This window comes from Sorex araneus, chromosome 4 (genome assembly GCF_027595985.1).
Source record: "Sorex araneus isolate mSorAra2 chromosome 4, mSorAra2.pri, whole genome shotgun sequence".
Lineage (NCBI taxonomy): Eukaryota > Metazoa > Chordata > Mammalia > Eulipotyphla > Soricidae > Sorex > Sorex araneus.
The window spans coordinates 35,443,469-35,469,034 of NC_073305.1; the positions used below are offsets into that span (position 1 = coordinate 35,443,469).

Consider the following 25,566-nt stretch of genomic DNA (forward strand, 5'->3'; position numbering starts at 1 on the left):
ACAGCACCCATTTTCCGGCTCACTTCCTCCTGGACTTGTCAATATGGACACTTGGCCTCATCCACAGCCCAAAGAGAAATGCTCTTCGGATTTTTTGTTCCAGTACCAATCTATCCCTCCACACACAGAACAAGCCCCGTTTTTTGTGAGTTGCTCTCCTGGTCATGGTGGGTCCTTATTACCATGCTTGAGGGCTAAACTGAACTTCTCAGATGGATCCTTAATCTCCATGGTCCAGAGGCCCTGTCCATCCCAACCCCACGGCACCCATCCATCCCTCACCTCAGCCCCACACCTGCCACCAAACCTTCCCTGCCCTCACAAGGTGACAGTCATAACCCCCTCCCCCAAAGTCCACGCTTAACATGGGCTGGATGAGCATGGCCACCTGAGTCCAATACCAGCACGGCTACACATCACCCGAGCTCCGCCTTTTACCCACATCGTTGTCACATCATCTTCATAGGTTTTAAATATTTTCCCTCTTGGCTAAATGATGGACTATGCAGTGTTCTCTACCTAGAGAGAGCACAGGACACTAGCAAAGCACATCTTTGTAAAACACATCTACCAAGTCTGAGCCCTCCAGCTCTTGTTGTAAGTAATAGAATGATACTACTTGCGGCACTGGTAAACTGGTAAACACCAACAGACCTCCTAAGTAGATGAAATCATTGAGGAGAAAGAAAACGTGATCAGAGACCTCCATTTTCTATGAAGAAATTTGCCAAAGCAGCGCGTGTAAAGAAGTACTGTCCCATAGTGCAATGGTGTTGGGATTGGTGTTGGAATATTGAATGCAATAAATCATTGTGAATGACTTTAAAAATATACATATACATATATTTTTTAAAAGACTGTCTCATATTCCACCACATCGAGTCACCATGTTTTTAACGTATACTCACAAGAATTTAATGTACCCTTATGTGGCACCATGGCAATTTACTAATAACTGATTCTTAAGTAATACTTGCACTATCTTGCTTTCTAAGCTTCACATAATAGTTGCACCCCACTTCTTTGCAAATAAAACAAACAAAAAATAACTGGTACAAACTGTCTGAGAGTAAGCCAGACCGGATAGTAGAGAGGTGAGGGCACTTGCCTTGTATGTGGTCTACCTGGGTTCAAGTCCTGGCACCACATTTGATTCCCCAAGCCCTGCCAGGAGTGATCCCTGAGCACAGAGCCCTGAGCACCACCAGGTGTGGCCCCCAAACAACCCAAAACCTCTTCAAGGATCATGTGGTGATATAGGGATAAGGCAGGGGCAGCAGGGAGTGATATAGATCTTTTTCTTGTGAAAGATTAACTTTAGAATTCCATGAAGGGAATACTGGATGCCAGGTCAAAGGCTTAATATATTACTAATATAGTTATTTTCTTCTCCCCTTGCCTTCATTTTTTTCAGCGATGAGGGTGGGAGGAGTGGGGCGGGGTGAGGGGGTCACACACTTTTGGCTGTGGAACTCAACAGAGGTCACATGCTTAGTTATGAAGTCACACACATTTCCACCTCATCCAGGTGTGCTGGAGATGGTGCATCTCGTACAGCCACCGCCAGGCTGGCATTCCACCTGTGGGGACGTGCAAGAGACGGAACTCAGGGCCTCATGCCCACCAGGCCCCTGCGGAGATCTCGTTTAAACCCTAGTTGGGGTCCACTCTGATTAGCTTTGAGCCGGGAATGTGCTCTGATCTCTCGGAATCTTGGTTTCTGCAGCTGCCGTGAGGAGGCTCCATATGGGGTGGGCACTCGAACCATTTTCTTTAGAGAAGAAAACGGGTCTTAGAACCTTGGACTTCTCCCAGTCCTGCACGCCTCTCAAGGCAGAAGAGCATGCAGGGATGCCGAATTGGACTCTGCAGGGTGACTCCGGCACACAAGGAACAGACGAAATGGGAAGCTGGCAGGTACAGGATAATAAGAGAAACGCTCGTGCACATCCAAGCACTCGGCTCCTCTGGGGAGGTAAACAGACAACACGGCTCTCTGATCCTCCGATTCTCAGGCCGCGCCAGGAACCTCAGTGACTGCGCCGGACTCTGCTGTTATTACCTCTAATGGGTTTGCCTCTGAGCGACTCAGCTTCCTGTCTGCTGCCAGAATTCAGATGAATTAATACAACCCGGTCCCGCAATAGTCAGTGCCACGGTTTACTAGTCTGAAAAGCCTTCCCGAATGATTAGGTAGCCTCCTCCTGTCTAATTAGGCAACTGGCTGTCAAATCTAGGATTAAAAAAAAAAAAAAACTGCTAAAATTAGTATTTTACTAATCTCTTTATATCAGCACAGAGACCATACCTTTTTCTTTCTTTCTTTTTTGAAATTCAGAATCCACATGTCTAATTAAAACACAAAGAAAATCCGCCTGATACCAGCACTGATTTTTGAAATTATCTCCACCGCTCCTAGAAAGCTATAATAACACACTAGAAGAGGGAAGGGAAGAATTCATATCCAAACCACTAGAGGACATAGTTATATAGAATCACGCTTTAAGCATTTACAAATTATCTGTATAAAAGAAATGGAAATTGGTGTTCTAAAATGTCTGGCAGTAGGCAATGCAAAACACACACACACAAAAAAAAGACTAGAAAATAAAAATCTGTGCATCTAATGGTACATGATCTCCTTTTTCAAGCAGGGAAGCGTTCCTTGATATATTTTAGCAGCATCACAGTTCTGGTGGATTCGCCAGATTGATCACTTGTGGTCTCAGTGGGCGGTGCTGAGAGCCCACTTCTTTGCTGCCTGGAAGCTGGGGAGAAACTGGCGAGAATTCTTCTCCACGTCTCTGAGTAATCTTTTGTGATGGGGGTTTTCCAGGGGCTGTTTGGGAACAAATGCGTTTTGCTTGTCTGCAGATAGTAGGCAGGAGAAACATTTTCGAGCTTACATTTAAGGACGCAAACATCCCAAGGAGAGTATCTAAACGAATCAGAAAAAAAAAAAAATTGGCACGCAGCCACTCACTAGGCTTGAAAATATAACCATTTCATAACTCAGAAGCCGGGCCCAGGCCTGTGATCAAAGCTGGAGAAGTTGAAAAGGGCGAGCTGTTACCACGAAACTGTCTGGCTCCTGTCATATGTCGGTCTTTAATTAACCCCGTCCCTACCTAATCTTCGCTGCCAACAGAACATCAACCCAGAGAGAAACAGCCATTAAAAAGACCTTTTCCTGGGGTCTGAGAGATAGTTGGAGGGCTGGGGCACATGCCTTATGTGCAGTGTAATGCGGAGTACCACACGCTCCGCTGAGGATTCCCAGGTGTGCCTGGAGGCCCCCAGCACCTCCTGGGTGGCCGGGGTAATCCCTAGCACCACAGGGCCCAAACAACATGACATCTTTGGATCCTGGACCTAGACACCAGCCTGGCTGGCTGGTAGTCACCAGGAGGGGCCTCCAAGTACCTGAGACCACCCAGGAGACCAGCCCTGATCCCCAATAAAAAAGACCCTGACCTACTCTCATCTCAAAAGGGCCCCTGTTGGAGCGGGAGCGATAGGACAGCAGGTAGGGCATTTGCCTTGCATATGGCCAACCTGAGTTCGATCCCCGGCATCCCACTTAGCCATCTAATCTTGCGCATGCTACTCTTCATCACTCACCCCGCTCCACATCCTCCTGCCCCTGGGGAACCTTCCCTTCTATCTGAAGGCCTTTCGTGCTCCATGCAAGCCAGAAAGTGTCTTCCTTTCTGCCTGGCACCCGAGGACAGCCACAACAAAAAGGAAAGATGGATGACCAGGAGCAAACTTTTCCCTGTTGTCACTGTCAGTGCCTTTTTGGGGAGTGTTCCGAGGACCCAACTTCCAATGAAGTAAGGATCCTGCCAGGCTAATAAACATACACTCTGCTGGTGAAAAGTTGGAGGAGGAGGAAGGGTGCGGACTCCACCAGCCAGAGGCAGGCCTGAGATCCTATATATATATATATATATATATATATATATATATATATATATATATATATATCTCACAATGTCCCCAGCACTCCAAAGAGATGCTCCCAGGCATCCTTTCTGGAACGAGGGTCACCTTCAAGCAAGTTCAAAGTGATCCACAATCCGGTTCCTTTATGTTGGAACAAACAACGTCTTGATTTCACAAGGAGAATATGGGACATGCCATCAAAACACTGCATCACCAGTCCAGTGTGGATAAAAAGGCCAGTCCCGACTCCCTGCCAACATAGGGTTTTCTTCTAAGAAATGCAGGGAGGTGGACAGAAAAGGGGACACCTAGTAAAATGTAGTTGGAGATCCCAACTACAGCGAGGGAAGGGAGATGAGTGCCGAAAGTAGGCTAGAGACTGAACACGATCGCCACTCAATACTCCTATCACAAACCACAACACCCAAAAGGAGAGAAAGAATAGAATGGAATACCCTGCCACAGAGGCAGGGTGGGGTGGGGTGGGGTGGAGACGGGAGTGGAAGGTGGGAGGGATACTGGGTTCACTGGTAGTGGAGAATGGACACTGGTGGAGGGATGGGTTGTCAAACATTGTATGAGGGAAACACAAGCATGAAGATGGGTAAATTTGTAACTGTACCCTTATGGTGACTCATTAATTAAAAAAAATAAATAAAAATTTAAAAAAAGAAATGCAGGGAGGTGGGATCTAGAAATTGATTTCTGAGTTCTGGGTCAGAGAGCTGGCTAGAGCAGTGGGTAGGACACTTGCTTTGCACACCGCCAACCCCAATTTGATCCCTGCACCCCCTATGGTCTCCCAAGCACCATGAGGCATGATCCCTGAGCACAGAGCCAGGAATGAGCCCTAAGCACAGTCAGAAATGGTTCTCAAATGCCAAAACACACACACACACACACACACACACACACACACGCACACACGCACACACACACACACACACCTGGTGAGGCTCTGGGGCCTGTGGGACAGATGTAACTGAGCATAGAGGACAGGTCCCTGGGCCCCAGGTAGCTCCAAAAGAAGAGAGCCACGTGGGACCTTGGGGACACACTGACAGCTAGGGGACAGTGGCGGGGGGGTTGGGGGGAGAGAAGTGACGTACAGACTGGGGGAACAGGAGCCAGATGTACTGGGGCACAGGTGACATCCTGCCCTGGGGACTCTGAAGACACTGGCTCAGGTCCTGGTGCGCAGGTGGGGGCCACTGGGACTCCGAGCTGGGCATGAATATTAACCACGGCCTTGTTTGCTCCTGTGGCAGGCAAGGCCTTGAAGGTTGCACTCCCGAGAACCACAGCGTCTTTCTCCCAAGGCTTCCCTGCCAGATGGACCCTCCCGCTTACCCAGGGTTTCGTCACCTGCCCCTTGCCCTCCTTCCCCCAGGCTCAGTGCACGAGGAGGGCATCCTCTCCGGAGACCGGAGACCGTGTTGGACCTCCTTGCCCTTTGTGTCATCTGATGCCGCTTTGCTTTGCCCCAGTCTTCCCCGGGGACACTTTTTGTTCCATCTCAGCCCTGGGTTTACTGTTTCCTGACAACACACTCCCCCGCCTCCCCCGCCCCAAGGCTGCCACCATCTCATCCCTGGGGTGTCACTGCTTACTCGGTAACATTCCAAGAGGGCCCAGGCTGGGCTGTTGTTTCCTCTGACCTGAATCTTTAATCCCAATTGCCTGCAGTCACTAGGGGATGCACAGTAACCTTGATTTTCGGCCAAGTCCAGCTTTTCTCCACACTGTTCTGGGAAGCTCTTCGGCGTGTCCTTTTGGAACGGAGTGGGAGGGGGCAGTAAAGTGCACCCCTCCTTGGGAACAGTGCCCAATGGACTTGGTGCTCACAAGACTTCATTTGTCTGGAGATGGCAGCCCCGGGCTTCCAAGCACTGTCATGACAGAAATGAACCACACTGGGGCAAGAAAGGTGGTCACTCTATGCCAGCCTCGAGGTGAGGCTGCAGAAATGAGGCTAAAAGCCAAACTCCTCCATTTGCTTGTGTCTAGAAGGATGGCGCACACCCACCACTTCCACAGCCCCATACGTGGGTTTAGAGAGAGCTGAGACTGGGGCCGGAGTGAGAGGCCTGTGGGTAGGGCCTTTGCCTTACATGAAGCCAACCCAGAATCAATCCCTGGCATCCAATATGATCCCTAAAGCACTGTCAGGAGTTATCTCTGATCACAGAGCCAAGAGGAAGCCCTGATCATCACCAAGTGTGGCCCCAAAACCAAAAAAAATTAAAAAAGGGAGAGAGAAAGAGAGCTGAGACTGACATCAAGACACTTTGGGTATTTGAACCATGGCAGAGACTGGTCCTGAAGACTGGGATCAGACGCTTATCTCAGGGGGGAGGAGAACCCCACTTCCTCTGTACTGAACAAGGCAAAGGAGGCACAGACCGTGGGGGCCCTTTGGAAAGCAATTCTGAAACAATTCTGACTACTTGTCTAGCCAACCTCCATGTATAACATATAATTAAATAGCGAACTAGTCAGATAATTTAAGCGGAAATGTTTCCCCCAAACACACAGCTTTCATTCATGTTGAAGAGATGACACATTTTTAAAACCTAGGCTGTTTATGTAAAATAAGAAGGAAACGCTATGAATAATTCTGTGTCCATAAATAGGGCAACATAAATGAAATGGATGGAACCCATGAGAGATACACATTACCCACGACTGACGGAAAAAAACTAAACTGCTCCACGGAGCACTTGATGAGATTCAGGTACCTCGGACTAAGAAAGACTTTTCCACAAATATTTGAGGCTTGTTCACTCTTGTGATCAACTGGATTTACAGCTAAAAATGCTCACACATTGCCTGTGTTGGAATAGGCATGCATCGCCCACACAAGTCACTGCCGTAACTCTAACCTAAGAAGGATGCCAACGAAGATCAGTGTGTTTGGATGCAAAACTCTAGGGGTAGTTATCTTCACGCGTTAGGACTGAAAGCGCCAGGAGTCCAGCAACCTCAATTTTCAGAAACAACAACACACCAGGCGTGGAAAGCGAATAACCCAAGGCACCACATAGCTAATTAGTGACAAGTGAAATCCTGAAATCCAGTTGAGCTCATGGGATCAGCCAGAAAAAAAACAGGACTCAGGCGAGGCCTCCATGGCAGGGTACACTGCCTGGCCGTGTAGCTCGCCAGCATCCCAACCGGGCAAAGCACAGTCACAGTGTTCCTGCAACGGGCAATAAACAAGCAAATGTTCCTCCCAGATCCCCGGAGATTGGATGATCTAAAAAAAAAAAAAACAACTCTGGTCCCCGAAGTATATTAAGATTCCAAACAGAGAAGAATGATCTTGGGGGAAAGTAGAAGAAGGTGTCAACTTTTTCTTCCTTCAGGGAATTCAGACTGGATCTGGTTTTCCTCTAACACAAAAAGTAGCCCCAAGGACAGTAGACACAAGGGCCAGGCGATTGGTCCACAGTTTGGAAGCCTGCCTCAAGTGCTGGGGGAGAGGACAGTTGGGGTAAAGAAGGTACCACTGAGTCTTTAATGGTTCAAGGGATCGCCGGGAAGGGAGATGTGTGTTGAAAGGAGACAGAGAGTCAAACATGATGGCCTCTCAGTATCTATATTGCAGAATGCCCCAAAGGAGAGTGAGAGTAAGAGGGAAAGTGCCTGCCATAGAGGCAGGGGTGGGGGTGGCGGGGAGGGGTGGTGAAAGGGATTCTGGGGATATTGGCAGTGGGAAATGTTCACTGGTAAAGGGATGGGTGTTGGAACATTGTATGAAACTCAATCACAAAAGCTTTGATACTGTATCTTACTGTGATTCATTAAAAAATTTATTTAAATTTTAAAAAAATAAAAAATAAAAAAAATTTTAAAAAAAGGCAGGGCTGTCATGCTATCAAGTCTTGGCCTAAAAGAGGGATCCCACTGGCACAAATACCCACCCTGGGTGCCGGAGGCAAGAGGGGCTTGTCTTCCACTCTGCTGGCTATGCCTGGTGGTCCTCACTACCCTCAGAGCCTGCGTGACCACCCGCAGTCCACGCTGCCAGGGGGGTGGACGGTCACCCCCCTATGGCAGGCACTAAGCACCCAGGACGTGTCAAGTCAGACTGACAACAGTGGCACCAGACAAGTCTGCTCTTCTGTTGAAAGGCCAAACGTACACGTGTCCCTCCGACAGCCCAGCCACTGCATCCAGCCCTCTTGGGAGCATCGTGCTGCAGTGTGTTAGCCAAGACTGCTGTCTTCAGAGCCTCAGTAGGCTTCAGCCTCTCCCAGTGCTGTAGCTGGGCTGGGAGTGCCCACAAGGAAGGGCACTGCTCTCCCCTGGTTTCTGGCTACCAGAAGAAAATGCCCCACCGGTCATGGCACAGTCCCCCAGGATGAAGCCAACCCTGTGACCACCTCCGACGGGGTGCCCATCCAGGCTACTGGTCAGTTCAAGACTCTGCCACTGGTTAGAGACCACCAGTAGGCCTTGAGACAGAGGGTCCCCAGCCTCAGGCAGTGAGGGTCAGTGGGGACCAGCCAGTACAGGAGCTCCTGAATGGAACAGAGGCAGATTGGGGGGAAGGGGTCAGGGTAGCAGGGAGAAGGCCAGGTGCTGGTCTCTGAGGGTATCTCCTGGACCTCTGGTGGTAGTTGTGTTTTGCCAAGACTGTGTCCACCTCCAAAAGTCTAAAAGGGCCTTGGGCCTACCCTCCTTGGTGCCCAGGGATGCCACTCCTACTCCCATTCTACAGGTGAGGGACCCAAGTCCCAGGGGGTGGAGTCCCAGCCCTGCTTCCCACTCAATGTGGGGTTTTCATCCCACACCCAGTGATGCTCAGGGGTTACTCTTGGCTCTGAGCTCAGAAATCACTTCTGGCGATGCTCAGGGGACCATATGGGATGCTGGGGATCGAACCTGGGTCGACTATGTACAAGGCCAGTGCCCTACCCGCTGTGCTATTGCTTCAGACTCACCTCCACCCTCCCTCCCCTCCCCACCCCGTCAGAGTGGGTATTCTGCCAGTGTGGGTATGCTTCTCTCCTACAGGGACTCAGGGCAAGCGCCTTAAGCACTTACCCACCTTCTCTCTGTGTGGAGATTATTAGAATCCTGGGCCTAACAACATCCTTCATCATTTGTTCTTTAAAAAAAAATAAAATGCTGTCTCTTGTTGTTGTCCCAAAAAGGTATATAATTTGAAGGGTGCCCAGTAAATGGATCTTGCTTGGCAAGATTCCAAATATAGACTTAATGTCAGGCACACTTAAGGCAGGATGGCCTACCCAGAGGCTGCATGGAAGAACCCAGAAAACCTTTAGTCACATGGATGGAAACAGCAATCCGTTGGGCTTGCGGTTACTGGAATATGCTGGGTGATCAAAGCAACGCTGTTTACAGTACTTCTGCTTCTGTCTCTCGCCCCTAAGGTTCTAGAGCTATTCAGCCATCAGAGTCCACGGGCTGGCATAGACACGGATGCCCTGCCCCAGGCTCTGGTTCTGAGCCAGAGCCACTCACCCAGCCCACTCACTCCTAGGAGTACTGGATCACTTCTCCCAAGAACTACCCTCTAACTGGAGTCTCTTCCCCAGGTCAGAATTGCCCCCCCCCCGCCCGCCCCACCCGGCCCCAGCTCCCAGCTCTGCCCACTTGCTGATCAAGGGCAGCCTAGAGTGCAGCCTGGGACAGGGAGGCTCCCTCCTGAGGCGGAAGCACCCCCACCCTGTGGGGCAATGTGTGTGCCAGCCCACCACCCACTCCTTCCCTGCACCCCTCCCACAACCCTCGGCTCAGGCTGAAGCGCGAATCCAAAAGAACCCACATCCTGGCTTGGATACATCCAGTGTGCTTTGTTCCCCAAACTCTCTTCCAAGGACAGTTTGCCCCGAAAACTCCCAACACAAGAACGTCTACTCGGATAGAGGGGTGTGGGCACTCGGGACAAGGACTGGGTGCCGACAGGAGGTAAAGTGGTATGTGTGATACGGTACCAGTAACAGTATCGTAAACCACAGTGACTGGAAAGGAAGAAGAAAAACAGTGTCTGCCAGAGTGGCAGGCTGGGGCGCAGGAGGGAAATTGGGCACAGCGGTGGAGGGAAGCAGACACTGATGAAGAGGCTGAGGTTCGAATATTGTATTCTGAAACTCAATCATGAATCACTGGCACCTTGTAATTCACAGTGTTTTTTTTAAAAAAAAAAATATTTGGGGGGCTGGAGCAATCGCACAGCAGGTAGGGCATTTGCCTTGCATGTGGCCAACCCAGGTTCGATTCTCAACATCCCATATGGTCCCCCAAGCACCGCCAGGAGTAGTTCCTGAGTGCATGAGCCAGGAGTAATCCCTGTGCATCCTCAGGTGTGACCCAAAAGACAAAAAGAAAAAAATGTTTCAAATGTCTACTCCAGTTTTGCTTCTAGGGAACCTGGGATCAAACCACTGCCCCCAAAGTAGGAAAGTCCTTCCATGTCTTTGAATAAGAATGAGCATTAGCCACGTGGTGATTTTATTCAACAGAAGCCTCACCCAGTAGTGCTAGGGCATGGGAGAGAACAATCAGGTGCCAGAATGGAAGCTGGGGGTCTTTCACTTCTGGGTGTGTTCTCTACTATCAGGCTAGCTCCTGGCCCTTAAGTCGTTTTTGTTTGGGGGCCACACCTGGCATTGCTCAGGGGTTACTCCTGGCTCTGCACTTAGAAATCACTCCTGACGGTGCTCAGGGCACCATATGGGATGCTGGGAATCGAACCTGGATCAGCTGCATTAGAGGTGAGCACCCTACCTGCTGCACTATCGTTCCAGCCCTTTGAGTTGTTTTATCTCAGTAGATATAAAGAAAGGATTCCATCTCTCATGATTTATTCAGAACTAAAATTCATTCAGTGATGCCTGGAGTGTTTAAAGTGCTTCCCTCACACCCAGCCATTCTACCTTCTATCGGGTCTAGAGTGATCCTAACATCATGTCACCGAAAGGCTTTTTCTGACTCTCAAATTTACTCCCGCCTTCTCACTTGCCATCCTTGCTTCTTCCTTTCCTTCAGAGCACTTACCAAGATTTAGATGCTTTGACTGTATCTGCCTGATGTTTTGACCTCAGTCTCCCCAGCCTCCAGCTCTTGTACTACTTGATACCATTGCCTCAAGCTTACATGTGTTGTTTTTTTTTCCCATGTGAATTCATTAAGATGGCCATGACTATGACATGTGGCACACAGTAGACACTCTGTAAGTGAACATCTGTAAGTGAATCCAAGAACAACTCAGGTGCTCAGTGATTTCCTAATATCCCATTGTGTGGCTTCTACACTGAAAATGGATATTCTCATGAGCTGGGGGGGAAAAAAACTCTAAGGGTCTTTAAGAAAAAGTTCCATAAGAAGCTATCAAAGGATGTAATTATTGCTGGCTGAATCTCCAGTGGCTGCTAGTTCACTGTAGGTTTAAACACCACGATGCCAACCTCCAGATGGAGACAGCTAGTTAGCCAGGAACTCTTGAGTGTTTGACAGTCATTCAAAGGCAACATGGAAAATTAAAAAAAGAAACAAACAAGCAAAGAAATACAAAACACTCTCCTTTTTTTTTCCCTGGAGATGAAGAAACCTTACCCCATCCTCCTAACAGAATAAAAATCCAACACATATGGTCTTGGTTTTTTGGTCTTTTTTTTTTTAGGGTGGGGGAGGTGGAGAAGGTCGGTGTCTCCTAAGTGGTGCTCAAAGGATCCAGGAAGACCCTCTAGGAGATTCCTGCCCAGTACAAAGGTCCAAAGATGCAATGCTTGCCTGGGCTCCTGCCACTGTCGGGGATTACCCAGGTCCTCCCAGCAGTGCTCAGGAGCCCCTGGGCCACACCTGTTGGTGAACGGGGACTTCTGGAGGCTGCACCCAGCAGTGCTTGAGGAACCATCAAATCTAGTGGGTTAGATCCCCTGTACTTTGAGCCTATGCACTGCATGCTCAGGACTGACTCCTGGTTCTGTGCTCATGGGTCATTCCTCGCTGTGCTAAAGAGGCCATAGCCAGTGCCAAGGATCGAACCCAGCTTAGTCACATGCTAGGCAAGCACCTGACCACTCCCCTGAACTATGCTTCAGCACATCCCACCCATCTTGGTTTTTTCTTAGTTAACACCCTCATGTAACACTAATAGAGGGGGGCTGGAGTGATAGCACAGCGGGCAGGGCATTTCCCTTGCACCCGGCCGACCTGGGTTTGATTCCCAGCATCCCATATGGTCCCCTGAGCACCGCCAGGAGTAATTCCTGAGTGCAGAGCCAGGAGTAACTCCTGTGCATCGCCAGGTGTGACCCAAAAAGCAAAAAAAAAGAAGAAAGGGCTGGAGAGAGTTCAGTTGGCACCACACGGCCCCCAAGTACTGCCAGGAGTAACTCCCAAATACCAAGAGAGATACTGATCTGGGTGGGGAGAGAGCTCGGGGGTGGAGTAAGTCTGGAACAAGCAAGACCCTGCCTCCGACCCCAACACCACGAAGCACTGAACTAGAAGATGGTACCACTGAGTCCAGTTTCCTGGGCATGTGTCTAATATTTGACTTCAGTTTACTGTTTCATGATGGAGGGAGGCACACACAACAGTGCTCAGGGCTTACTCCTGGCTCTGCACTCAGGGGTCCCTTCTGGTGGTGCCTGGAGAACCACAGGTAGCACCAAGGATCAAACCCAGGCCGGCAGCATGCCAGACAAACATCTTCATTTCCTGCCCTGTCTCTCAGGTCCCTCTGTTTTTTTTTTTTTAAAAAAAATGAGAGAAGAAAGAATTACCAGACTCTCTCCTTACCCTCCACAATACCCCAACCCGGAGCACTACTTTCCCTTCTGCAGAAACAGCTTAACAGAGGCAGGTGCTTTGTGCAAATGATTAAGAAAGCACAAATAACAAGACCACAAAGAGAAGCAGGCAGCGACTGCTGTCTCTGCTTTGTAATGCAGACAAAGCAACTGGGAGAAAGCAGATCACTAATAAATGTTCCTGACGCCATGGGAACCACGGGCTCTGTCAGAAGGTTCTAGGCGGTGGTTTTACCCTGTTGTTGTTCTTCTTCTTCTTCTTCTTTTTTAATTCCCTATTTCTTTCCATGGGAGTTGTGGACCCCTGCTCTGCTGACGCAGGATATCTTTGCAAAGTATCATATTTAAAACAAGTCAAACATCCTCGGCTAAGCCACTGTTTTAGAGACAGTGATGAGGTCCTTGGAATTCTAAGTGAAAATACTGCATTACGGAGAAAGCATCATGCTCGAGAACTCAGCATAAAACATCCCTGGTACCGCCAGCGCTTCCCATAGTTAGGTGGCTGGGGAAGTCTGCAACCCTGAAGCACCAGCTGACCCCCAAGTTCCAAAAGACTCTAGTACCCTTGGTTTCTTTAGTCTTGTTAAATTAATAGGCCCGGGAGTTTCAGTTTCTTAACCTGCACACCGAGTAGCCTCTGATGTCCTTTTATTTCATTGCAGATGAACCAGTTTGCCCTGCCAGGCCTGTCCTCAGCATCACTGAAAAGCTGGAGTCCTCTGACATAATCTTTTATCATCCAGACTCCAAAGACAAACATATTATTACTAGCACGTGACAGTCACTTAAGGGAAGAGTTTGATGTGGGGGCTAGTAATGACGGGGACTGGAGGTGCCGACAAGAAAGCTTTTGATGTGTGAAAGATTATTCCGGAGTAAACATGATGTGCCCCAGCTGTTTTCAGGGCTTCTGGAACTCTGCTCTGTGAGAATGGGACCTTACCCAGGAGCCCAACACTTCTGTGGACTCGATACCCTCCTGCCCACCCTCCAGAATTTAACTCTACAGTGAATCTGATTATTATGAGACACCTAGAAAAGAAATTATAGAGCATAGGAGATCTCATGAATATATCTGTGTTTTCTTCATGTATTTTCACTTCAAAATATAGAATGGCCTGGGGCCGGAGCGATAGCACAGCGGGTAAGGCGTTTACCTTGCATGCGGCCGACCCAGGTTCGAGCCCCGGCATCCCATATGGTCCCCCAAGCACTGCCAGGAGCAATTCCTGAGTGCCAAGCCAGGAGTAATCCCTGAGCATCGCTGGGTGTGACCCAAAAGGCAAATATATATAGAATGGCCAGCTAGAAGGCAAGATAAATAATTGTACTTATCACATATGTCATTTGTGTATATATACATATATCCCAGTTTTTCTCTATAACAATTAGCAGGTGGAAAATATAATTTAAAGAGTAATTCCTTTATAATGTCAACATATGGGAGATTCTAAGAATAACTTTAACCTTCGAAATGTATGTGATCAACATTAAGAAAAACTACAAAATGAAGAAATAGAAGATCCATTTAAACAGACAAACCATTCCACAATGGCAAGTTCTAACAAATTAAATCAATCAATTTGTCTCCTATGAGAGAAGTTTTATTGTAGCTGCGTTCAAGGGAGACTCTGAGCTTAGTGCTCTGGGGTCACTCTGGATCTGGTGCTGGTGGGGGAGGGTGGGTTTACAGGGATAGAGCTCTAAGCCTGACCTCCTGCATACAAGAGGTGTAGATCCAGCCCTCTGAGTCATCCCCTCAGCCCAATCCTTCCCTATAATAATTTATCAGTTTGATGCCATTTAGACACTGGGGGAGGGGGTTTGGAGAGAAGACAAGCGAGAAAAGAGTAATGAGTAATCAAGATAGTAAAATATATTACTGAGCTATAATTACAATGGCTTGGTATTCATGCGAGAATAGCTGGATTTAAGAAAAAAGAAAACAGTCATCCTAAAATAGAGACTGTTCACTTGAAGGTTTAAAAAGACCATGACAGTGGCCAGGGGGGTAGCTCATGGGCTGGAGCACTTGCCTTGAATGCAGGAGCCCCAGGTTCAATCCCTGGGACCGCATGGTGCGCTGGACCTGGTTGGGAGCCACCCCCAAGCACTGAGCCAGGAGTCTCCCCTGAGCACTGCTGGCCCCCAAACAAAACAAATGAAAAGATCATTACAAACAAAACAGGAGGGTCAGAATGATTTTATTCAACATTGTCACAGTAAGTCCATCATTGGGAAACACAATGAATTTGCATTTTTATAAGTATCAGAAAGATTAAATAAGTCACAGAAAAACATGAAAATAAATTGTACTTTGATACTGATCCAACCTCAGAAGCAGCTGCAAAGCCTTAAAGTTGGAAATGCAAAATATTAAAGGAGACCAAAGAACAAAGACCACCCCCGGCCCCACCCCCTCGCCCCCATTCTGGAGAGGTGGCAGAAGGGTGGACTGAGAACTGACCCAAGGGCATTCACAGGGATGAGTGACAGTGTGGACACAAAGGCGGGTGTCTCCAGTCACCCAAGTCCAAGTGCTGGGCTTCTTCCGCTCTGCCTGCAGCGGGCCCAGCCGCCCGGCTCCACCCTGGCTCCTCCGGCTGCATCCGGAAGCTTCCAAGGCTACCAAGTAGCAAATGGGCACAAAGGCAGTGCTCTCAGGGACCAGTGATGGCAAGGGACCCGTTCCGTTCCCAGGGTCCAAGGGGCCCCAGTGAACCCCCAAGGGTCTCCTGGACAGGATGCTCCCCCAAGGCAGAGCCTGGGGCAAATTACAATGTCTGTAAGGTCATCACAGGAAATACTGCAAAGGGTGAAGAAAGCTCCAGCATTGTCGGAGCTGGTTTCTTCCGTGGGCTGCCCAGGAACCCTCAAAGAGAATGGGGAGAACACGCCACCACAGGGGCAGGGGCAGGGAGAGAGTGACATCCCCCTCCCCATCCACAATGATGGCTGCTCGCTAGGTACAGAGATGCCCCCACACTTTTGGCTTTCCTCCAAGAAGAGGCAAACAGCCCTGCTGCCAGAGCTGCAGGGCGTCCCAGCAGGAATGAGGAGAGCTCAGGGGTGATGGCCTGGGACTGCCAGCACCTGCCCCAGAGGGGCGGCAGGGTAGGGGGGGGTGGGGGGGAGGTGAGTGGAGGTGGTATGAGGCTGGGAGCAGGGGAGCACCAGCTCTCTCTCAGCCATAGATCCGGGATATTCCCCCCATTTCTGGATGACACACTCTGTAAATGACACATGGCAGAGAGATCTGCCCTTACCAACCCATCAGCCCCTGGCACAAGGGGTCTCCAGTCTCATGTGTCGGTATAGAAACGGCCTTCAGCAAAAACGCTCCCCTCATTTGAGAGGGACTCGGATAAAAGTCCCCGGGACGCAGTATCTGCTGGGATGATGGATGCGCCCTCAGCGACAGCACCCATCACACACCGCCACAAGAGTCGGGGTCCCCCGGGGAAACACACACACACACACACACACACACACACACACACACACACACTCCTGGTCAGCGGAGCCGTCTCCACTATGGGGCAGAGATGCCGTGGAGCAGGGCCAGGAGCCAAGGAGAAATCTGTCAGGGTGGGAAGACACAGAGCCAGGCCACTTCCCACAGCGTTCTCAAGCCCAGGCCATCAGTTGGCGCGCGAAGTCACAGTCACTCCTGGCAGCAAGGCCGGGCTACCTTTCCGAGTGGTTGAATGCCCTGAGCTTGACAACGTCAGGGCGTTGTGTTCTGTGTGTGACACTTCTATCTGTTTGGATGATTTCATGCTCTCCACCCTTCCCTTCCCCAAAGCGCCAAAGTTTCCATGTGCCCTGTTAAGTAACTGCCTGGAGATCATTTAACCTGCCCCAGACCTGCTCACTCCTCAGAGACCTTTGAGCTTCTCTATCCAAAAAAAAGGGGGGGGGGAGGGGAGACTAAAGCCAAAACACAGTGGAGAGTTGGATTACTTTAAGAAGTTGTACTTCTTAATGACTGAAGGCAGGGGGATGGGGTGGGGGTGGTGAGAGGGATACTGGGATCATTGGTGGAGGTGAATGGGCACTGGTGGAGGGATGGGTAAACTATCACTGTATGAGTGAAATGCAAACACAAAATTTCATAAGTTTGTAACTGTACATCACAGTGATTCTCTAATAAAAAATTTTAAATAAAAATAGTAGGCTAGAGAGATAGTACAGGTGTAAGACACTTGCCTTCCACGGAGGTGACCCTGGTTAGACCCTTGGCACCACATATAGTCCCCCAAGCACTCCCAGGAGTAACCCTTGAGCACAGAGTCAGGAGTCAGCCCTGAGAGCCTCTAGTGGTGGCCCCAAGATAACAACAAAAGGGCAAACTGAAGGCAGATAACTAACCGAACACCCTATGGTATGACACCTACCTCAGAACTCGCTATAATTTTCTCCTTTCATTTCCCCTTTTTTCAAACATGGAGAAGGCCAACAAGAAAAAAGAAAAGAAGAAAAAGAAAAGAAACCATGTGCTTAATTATGCAAAATGTTGCCAGAACCTTCTAGCAGGTCAGAAGCAGCAGACACAGAAGAAAGGCTAACAGAGCCGCTGGCATCACTGAAATGACACTAATTAAATATCCTGGAGAGGCAAAAAAAATAAACACAAGACACAACAGCTCTTGGGGAACAGGCTGAGGAAGTTTCCGCTGGACAGAGAAGGGGATGGTGCAAAGCAAAGTGCTGGACACAGCGGCTGGCTGTGGAGACGTGAGCACCCACCCCCAGGATGAAGAACTTGGTCCTCTCCCTTCCCTGCCCCCCACGAAAACAGCCTCCAAGTGCCCAGTGGAATCTACCCCCTAAATGTCTCCCTACTGAGCTCATCTCCTGTTCCCACACTTGCACCAGCTCCTGCACCAGCCCTGGGAATCTCTTCTCCCTCCCATCTTTGCCCACCTGCCTGGACAAAGGAAGCCTAAGCTATGGAGGGTCTCTGCCCCCCACGCATTAGATATTCCCATTTCTCAAATCCTAGGGGAGCCTCAGGCAGTTCCAAAGAGACTCACAAATTCTTTATTTTTTCTTTCGGTTTTTGGTTTTGGGGGCACACCAGTGATGCTCAGGGGTAACTCCTGGCTCTACACTCAAGAATCACTCCTGGAGGGCTGGAGGGACCATATGGGATGCCAGGGATGGAACCCAGGTCAGCTGTGTGCAAAGCAAGAGTCTTACCTGCTGTACTCTCGCACCAACCCTGACTCACAAATTCTTTAACATTTATCTTTTATTTTCCATTTCCATGTTCACCTTTCTTTTTCTTTAATCAACAGAAAATCAAAAAGAAACACAGTGTGTACCACCTGAATGATGATGTCAGGCAGCTCATTTTACCATGTGAATTCTTGCAAGTATCATGTAGCTGGCGACAAGTATTATTCTAATAACCACAGCTGATGAGAAATTAGCAATGCAGACTTACTAGGAGGAGCGGGAATGGACGAGAGCACTGAACCAGGCACCCAGCTGGCACGGCACGCAGCCTGCCCAATTCGTAAGAACCCGAACTACCATTTTTAAGGTTGGTTTTAGAAAAGGTAACTTCACCCATGCCATGACGTTCATGAAATTAATCTGAATTTACTCAAACTGTAGCTGGGTTGATTTTTCATTTGCACATTTGTTTGGGTTTTCTGGTCATAGGAGGACTCTCATAGAGAATAGTGTTATTTACTGCTATTATATTTGAATGGTGGGACTGGAGCAATAGCACAGCAGGTAGGGCATTTGCCTTGCATGTGGCCGACCTGGGTTCAATTCCTCTGTCCCTCTCATAGAGTCCGACAAGCTACCAAGAGTATCCAGCCCTTACAGCAGGGCCTGGCAAGCTACCCATGGCGTATTCGATATGCCAAAAACAGTAACAACAAGTCTCACAATGGAGATGTTACTGGTGCCCACTCAAGCAAATCAATGAATAATGGGACGACAGTGCTACAGTGCTACATATTTGAACGGTATTACAATAAAAATAATTTAAGCCACCAGGAGGAACCTGCGAAACTTCAGTGGCTTTAAAGAAATTCATCTCCTACTCCCACTGCAGAGACCTTGGCCTGCAGGATGAGGCTTAACTCGGTAACAAGCCACTCGTGGGCGAGGCAGTGAAGTTCTCCGATCTGCCCACCCACACAGGCCCCTTCCCGTCCCAGCCCTCACAGTAAGCTCTGGCCAATGGGCCAGGGGGCAAGCAGCACTGCCCATGCAGTGCCAGCTGAGCACACATCAGAGCCGAAGAGCAATGCTCCCACCATCTCCTTCTATGCTGGTGATGACAAAAGCCACACTGTCCAAATGGCACAACTGCAAGCAGGGAGCAATCTGTCCCCTCAGCACCCCCACCCACCTGAAAGTGAGCAAGAGCAAATCTCTATTGGGGTAAGCGCCGCGGAGAAAGAAAGAAAGAAAGAAAGAAAGAAAGAAAGAAAGAAAGAAAGAAAGAAAGAAAGAAAGAAAGAAAGGAAGGAAGGAAGGAAGGAAGGAAGGAAGGAAGGAAGGAAGGAAGGAAGGAAGGAAGGAAGGAAGGAAGGAAGGAAGGAAGGAAGGAAGGAAGGAAGGAAAGAAAGAAGACTTGTTACTGCCATTGCACGTCGCCCATCTCAATGTCTTCCGATACTGAGTTCTCCCTCCCTACCATATTCCGGGCTTCAAATAATTCTTAACTCACTGGTCTGAACACATCTGGCTACCTCGTGATGTGACAACTCTGCTTGGACCACAAACCAGTGGTCTTCAACATTTTTGCAAAATGCTCTAGCTGGAGGCCTTGATTGTGCAGCAGTCAGGGTGCAAGATTAACTCACATCGGGGCTGGAGAGATAGCACAGCGGGTAGGGCGTTTGCCTTGCACGCGGCCGACCCGGGTTCAAATCCCAGCATCCCATATGGTCCCCTGAGCACAGCCAGGGGTAATTCCTGAGTGCAGAGCCAGGAGTAACCCCTGTGCATCGCCAGGTGTGACCCAAAAAGCCAAAAAAAAAAAAAAAAAAAAAGATTAACTCACATCTGACCTGGGTTCTACCCCCAGCACCACATGGTTCCCGACCATCACTGAGTAGAGCCTGGAGGCCCCCAAGTATTAGCCAATGTAGTCCAGGGAATTTCTGGTACCAGAGGGCCTGAGCAGCATCGCCCCAGAATGCCGTTCCCTGCACCCTTAGCCCTTTTCCCGCCCCCCAGTCCCACTACTGTGAGTCTTCCTTCAAAACTCAATTCAGATAAAGAGGTCACTAGGAAGCGGTGCTCCCCTTCCCCAACCCTCCTCCTCCCATTGCTACTACCCATGACCTCCACAGAATGCAGAGCTCACGAATAACCATCACACACTGCTGGGCTTGGCCCCTCCCCACCCACAATCACAGTGTCGGGGTGAAGGGCTTCTTCCTTTCTGCACCCCCTCGCCCAGCCTGCAGAAGTCGACTGCACTTGCCAGGTGTCTGGATGCGCTTCCTGCAGGGGTCTCTGTCCTAGTGCCTCTGAAGGAGGCTGAGTTAGTACCATGATTATCCACGGGGAGCATGCCTGACCAAAACCAGTGCCTCCGCCCACCCCAGGCTACCTGCCCCGGGCACAGTGCTCCTCAGCCCCCGCCACAGATTATGAGTTTATACTCAAACCATTGTTCCCACACAGCAACACCCTCAGAACGTTCTGAGAAAAGCAGAGCATCAGAAACACCTAAACTAGCATCTGCATCCTAACAAGACGCCCAAGGAAGTCATATCCCCAAGAATAAAGGAGAGAGCCCCCACCCAGGGCACCCAAACAGGTTCTCTCCAGCCTTCAGGGTAACTTGAGTGAACAGCGTTGGTCATGACACCTGCGAAGTGTTTCCTGCAGAGGTGGTCAACCTTCTATGCCTGTAACTGGCATGAGTCTGCACACAGTCTACAGACCACGGCCGTGAAAAACCACAGAGGAAAATCAGTGGCTTTCAACATTTTGGCAAAAAAAAAGAAGTTGAAGGCCCTGATCATCATATAGCAGTTAGGATGCAAGACTAGCTCGAATCCGACCTGGGTTCTATCCCCAGCATCACGTGGTCCCTGAGCATCACCAGGTGCAGCCCAAAAGGCTCCCCAGCACCGCAAGTGTGGTCCAGGGAATTCCTGGCACCAGAGGGCCTGAGCAGCACCCCATCCTCAGGCCTCTGCACTGAAGTGCCGGCCCAGCTGGCCAGAGAATTGTCATAAGTTCACAGAGCCCCCTGAGCACCACTTGGGGGGCCCAAAATAAATAAATAGAAACTACTCGGGCTCAGCGAGTGCTATTTGGGGGGCCCTAAGTTAGCAGGGATTGAGTTCGGGACGTCCCACCTGCTATGCTATGTGCATACCTTTGGGTTGTCTTTTTACCTGTCTTCAACCTTCTTATATAGCGAAGTGGCAGCAAGTCTCAGGTCAGAGGTTGAAAACCATTGCTCTGCATTGCTGAATCCTTAAAACAACTTGACCCCATTTTACCAATGAGGAGACTAAGCTCAGAGCAACTACGTGCCTTGCTCAAGATCACACAGCTTGGACACGGGCAGTCCTGATGGATTCCAGGGCTACAAGCCCCCACACACACCACAATGCACCTGCCTCCTGCAGCCTTCTGAAAACACTCATTCAGACTTCCAACCCGCTCGGCCAGCCCCAGACACCTTCCACCCTTTCAGACAGCCGCTGACCGGGCGCTTCTCTCATTCCACCCCTTACTCCCCACTCCACCGCCTTTCCACTTACACCCCATCCCCAAGAGATTACCAAGAGCCACTCGGTAATCTTATGGGCTTGTTCGATAGGTGTTTGATGTGTCAATGAGAGTATTTCCCTTCTGATCATCAAACACCCATCTGAGGTGGGCGGGATGGTGGTGATGAAGGAAAGAAGGTGAAGAGAGGGAGGCTCCCAGAGAAGTTCAAGCACCAGGCCTGGAGCACCAAGAAGCCTAGGTATGCAAATCGACTCCTGGACTCCCAGTGCAGATCCCCCCCCCCATCCTCCCATTCGCCCCATCTTTCCTGTCTTGGACCTCCACTACCAGGCACTTCATAAAAGCATTCCTATCCTCTAACGCCCCGCCATAGACATCCCTCAAAAGGGGTTCTGCCTGGCTACCAGACTGGCCAAAGAAAAAGGTAAGGGGGAGGGGGTGGTCTGCACACCAGCTCCACTGGGCCAAGAGCTCAGGAAAGGAAAGACCTTGCAAGAGTCTCTGATGAACGAGGCCAGTCCAGGCACTCACAGTCCAAGCTGGGAAGACCCCGCAGCTGGAGAAGCACCCACACTTCTGCCCAGGAACACCTGACCCTGTGACTAGCAGCCCTGCTCCCCCAGCTTTTCCCTTCCTTTTCCTCGCCTTCGCAGAAAGCTAAAACTTGGAGCCAGCTCCCCCCAAAGGAGAGCTGAGCGTGACCAGGGAGGTCAATTTCCCTCCCATGAGAAAGGCAGAGTCCAGAAACGAGAGGCTCAGCCCTGTCGGCAACTCTCCTGCCTGGTTCTGCTTTCCTGAGACACCCAAACGCCATGCCACCCCTTCTTTGGGCACTGTGTACACTGCCTGGTCCCCCCAGGATGGGAGGCCTGACTGCAACATGCGGTTTGCTAACGCTGCCGAAGGAAGCCCCCGGCATGCCAATCCCAGGCACAGACGGGGCCAGCACAGGCTGCTGGCGCAGATGGCATCAGAACCGGAAAGGGAAAGGGTGGTGCCAGTGAGAAGGGAATCGTGTTTAGGAAAACCTGGTTAAGGGGAGGAAGCCAGACACCAAAGGGCAACCACGGGCTGAGGAGATGGCTCAAGGGGCCGGATTGCATACTCTCTACATGCGGGCGCCCTGAGTTCCATCCTGAACATCAACAGGATTGAACCTGGTGCACCAAGGCAAGAGTTAACCTCAAGGAGGTGTGGCCCATAAACCCTCCCCAAGAAGTGCCTTCAGATGAAATATTAAGGGAAAAATATGAAACGAGAGAAATGCGCTGAGCACGGTGCAGTTGGAGGTCATTGTTTCACACCACCCTGTGAATCTCAGGAGACAATGAATGTCACGCCCCGAGTGTCTCCATCAAGGGCATGGGAACGAACTATTTATACTCTGGCCAGTTGCTCTCAGTCACAGGATATATGTGCTCCCAGGCAGACACTGCTCTCAGTTCCAGCAGCCGAAGCTCTGTCCTCCAAAGAACAGAGACTAACAGCTGGGACAGAAAGACTCCTGAGCACCAACGTGCATGATGGCAACCGGCTCAGAGGGGCCACTGCGTGGTCTTGCAGCCCGTGTCCTTCCAGGGCTGCCTTCTCCCCTATTGCACCCAAAACCCAGCCCTGTCCCACTAACACACCTTCTCACCTGCCCTTAGGCTGCCTGGAGTCCTCAGACAGCAGCTCTTTCCTTCCTGCTCTTTTAGTTCCCCATAAAAAACACGTTCCCAAGACCTTTCCAGCCTACTAGGAATGGCTGGCTAAGCCTCTTGCAGAAACCGTTTTCTGCTGCTCCCCCACCCCCACCCCCAAACACACAAGCGTCTTCTGCCCCTACCCCCGCCCCACGCCCAACCATCCACACAGTACACCGAAAGGCTTTGCTGCAGTGGGGCTGCCCTCTGCTTTTCCCCTTCTGAGGCCCCTGCTGCTTGCTACCTCGGCCCTCTGAGGACAAACCCCGTGTCCAGATGCCTCAGTCCGAGTGATCCAGATTGTGAGCCCCAAGCCCCGTTCTCCGTAAGCAGCAGCAGGGACCGACTTCACAGCACCCAAAACACTCCTCCACGCAGAGACCGCCTAGTGGCAAGCCGCGTCCTGAAAGACGGGGGCTGCGGGGGTGTTGACAGGTCCAAGGTGAGAGCTGTCGCCTTGGGCAAGGCATCAAATAATGAAGGGGGAAAGGGATGCACAGGGTTGGGGGAGTGACCGGTCGGGAGGAAAAACAACTGAGTTCCCTCCACAACTTCTCCTCTCCCCTCATTCCCAGAAGCAAGATACTCTCCTCTCGCAAGGAGGTGCGGGGGGTGTCTCCAGAGAGTCAGCCCAGCACGAAGGCAGTGTTCTCCCCGCCCGCTCAACACCTGCCCGGAACCGGGAGTGCACGGTGCCCCTGCGATGCGACCTTAGGGAACCAGCGGACGGGCGAGTCCACCAACTCCTGTCTCCGGGGCTCCGCGCCTGGCGCCTGACCCTGCGTTTTGTTACAGGCGTTTCCTGAGGTCTGCGGGGTGATGGGGGGCAGGGGTGGCTCCCTACGACTCCTCCGATCGCGCCTATCGACCACCCACGAGGAGGGGGAGCTCAGGCTCCGACCCCCGCTCTCGACAGGTGCGCGCGCGCGCGCGAGCGGAGGACGCGGCGAGGGGCCCGACCCGGGACAGGCGGCCCCCGGGAACGCCCGCACCCACGCCGGCTGGACGCCCCCGCGTCTGCCCGGCCAGCTCTGCGAGTTTCCGCAGGTGTAAACACACACACACACACACACACACACACACACACACACACACACACACACACGCACACGAACCGGGAGGCACCGACAGCCACGCACACACGGCCACCCCGAACGGACGCTCCGCACTTACCCGGGGCTGCGCGCGCGGGGCCGCCGGGGAGCGGCCGGGCCGGGGGCGGCGGCGGCGGCGCCGGCGGGCGCGGGGCGGGCGCGGCGGCGGGCATGGTGCGGGCGGCAGCGCCGGGCGCCGGGCTCGACGGCGAGAGGCGGGGCAGGCGCGCGCGGGGCCGAGACGGCGCCTCCCTCCGGGCCCGCCCGGGGACGTGTCCGGGGGCGCGGGCTTAGCAACCGCACGGCCGCCCCGCCTCGCCCCGCCCCGCCGCCAGCCGCGTGCGCCGCGCGGGCCCCCGGAGGCGGGGCGGGGCCCGTTGCAACCTGCGTGGGCGCCCGCAGCTCCGCCCCGCGCCCGGAGCGACCCCCCGGGGCGGGGACCGTCCGTCGTCGGGGATCCGGCTCCCGGCCCCTGCCGCAGCAGCCTAGCTGCCAGCCCTCCCTTCCCGCATCCCGCAGGGCTCACGCCGCCCCGCAGGTGCACGCTGGGGAGCCCGCGGCGACGGGCTTTGAACGTCCCTGGACCTGAGCCCCGCTCCTGGCAGGTGAAAACTCAGGCTCTTTCCCTGTCCCTCTACTATTTCCCCCTTCCCGCCACGCTCACACATCCCCGCATCCTTGGGGTCCCCAGCTACCCGTGTCCTTGAGGAGCCTCCTGGTCTGCAGGCCCCGTTCCAGGACCCCGCGTGATGCTCTTGATTCTTCTTACAGGTCCCCTGAAGACCCACAGCCTCCAGGTTTCCAAGCAGCGTCTCCAACTCTGCCGCCTCTTTCTCCTCCCAAGGGTTGCAGAATGGCCAGGCTGGCCTCCTGAAGCCACTGTGTGAAAAAGCTTCAAGCTGGTTTGATGATCAGACAACTTAGGGTGATCGGGTTGAACAAAGTGTACAATAAACTGCCTCCAGGTGAAGAAAGACAGATGTTGATACTATATAAAAAATGGTGGGGAAAAGGGGAAGGAGGAAAAGGAAGCCAAGAAGGGGAAATGGAGAATATTGTTATTTTAAGTTGGGAGTCAGGGACGGTTTCCTGGACAGGATGACATTGAAACAAAAGCCCAGAGAAAGGGCTTATTTGGAAATTAATCTTGGGGTTAGTATCTCTCGCTACAGAAATGCTTGCCAGTTTGGCTGGGAGCACATTAGAAGGTGCTAAGGGCTTGCTCCGGGCTCCGTGGCTGGTCAGGGGTCACTCCTGGCAGTGCTCAGGGACCATCTGTGGTGCCAGGAATAGAACCTGGTTCTGCCGGTTGCAAGGCAAGCACCTTAC

At 51.4% G+C, this 25,566-nt stretch overlaps 1 protein-coding gene across 1 annotated transcript in view; it reads right to left on the bottom strand.

The window, feature by feature from the left end:
* Positions 1 to 24,378, bottom strand: part of DCLK3 (doublecortin like kinase 3) — a 54,833-nt gene extending 30,455 nt beyond the window's left edge. Inside the window, exon 1 of the mRNA XM_055135873.1 lies at positions 24,317 to 24,378. The gene's annotated coding sequence lies outside the window, so the exon portion shown is untranslated. The remainder of the gene's footprint in view (positions 1 to 24,316) is intronic.
* Positions 24,379 to 25,566: the final 1,188 nt, after the last annotated feature.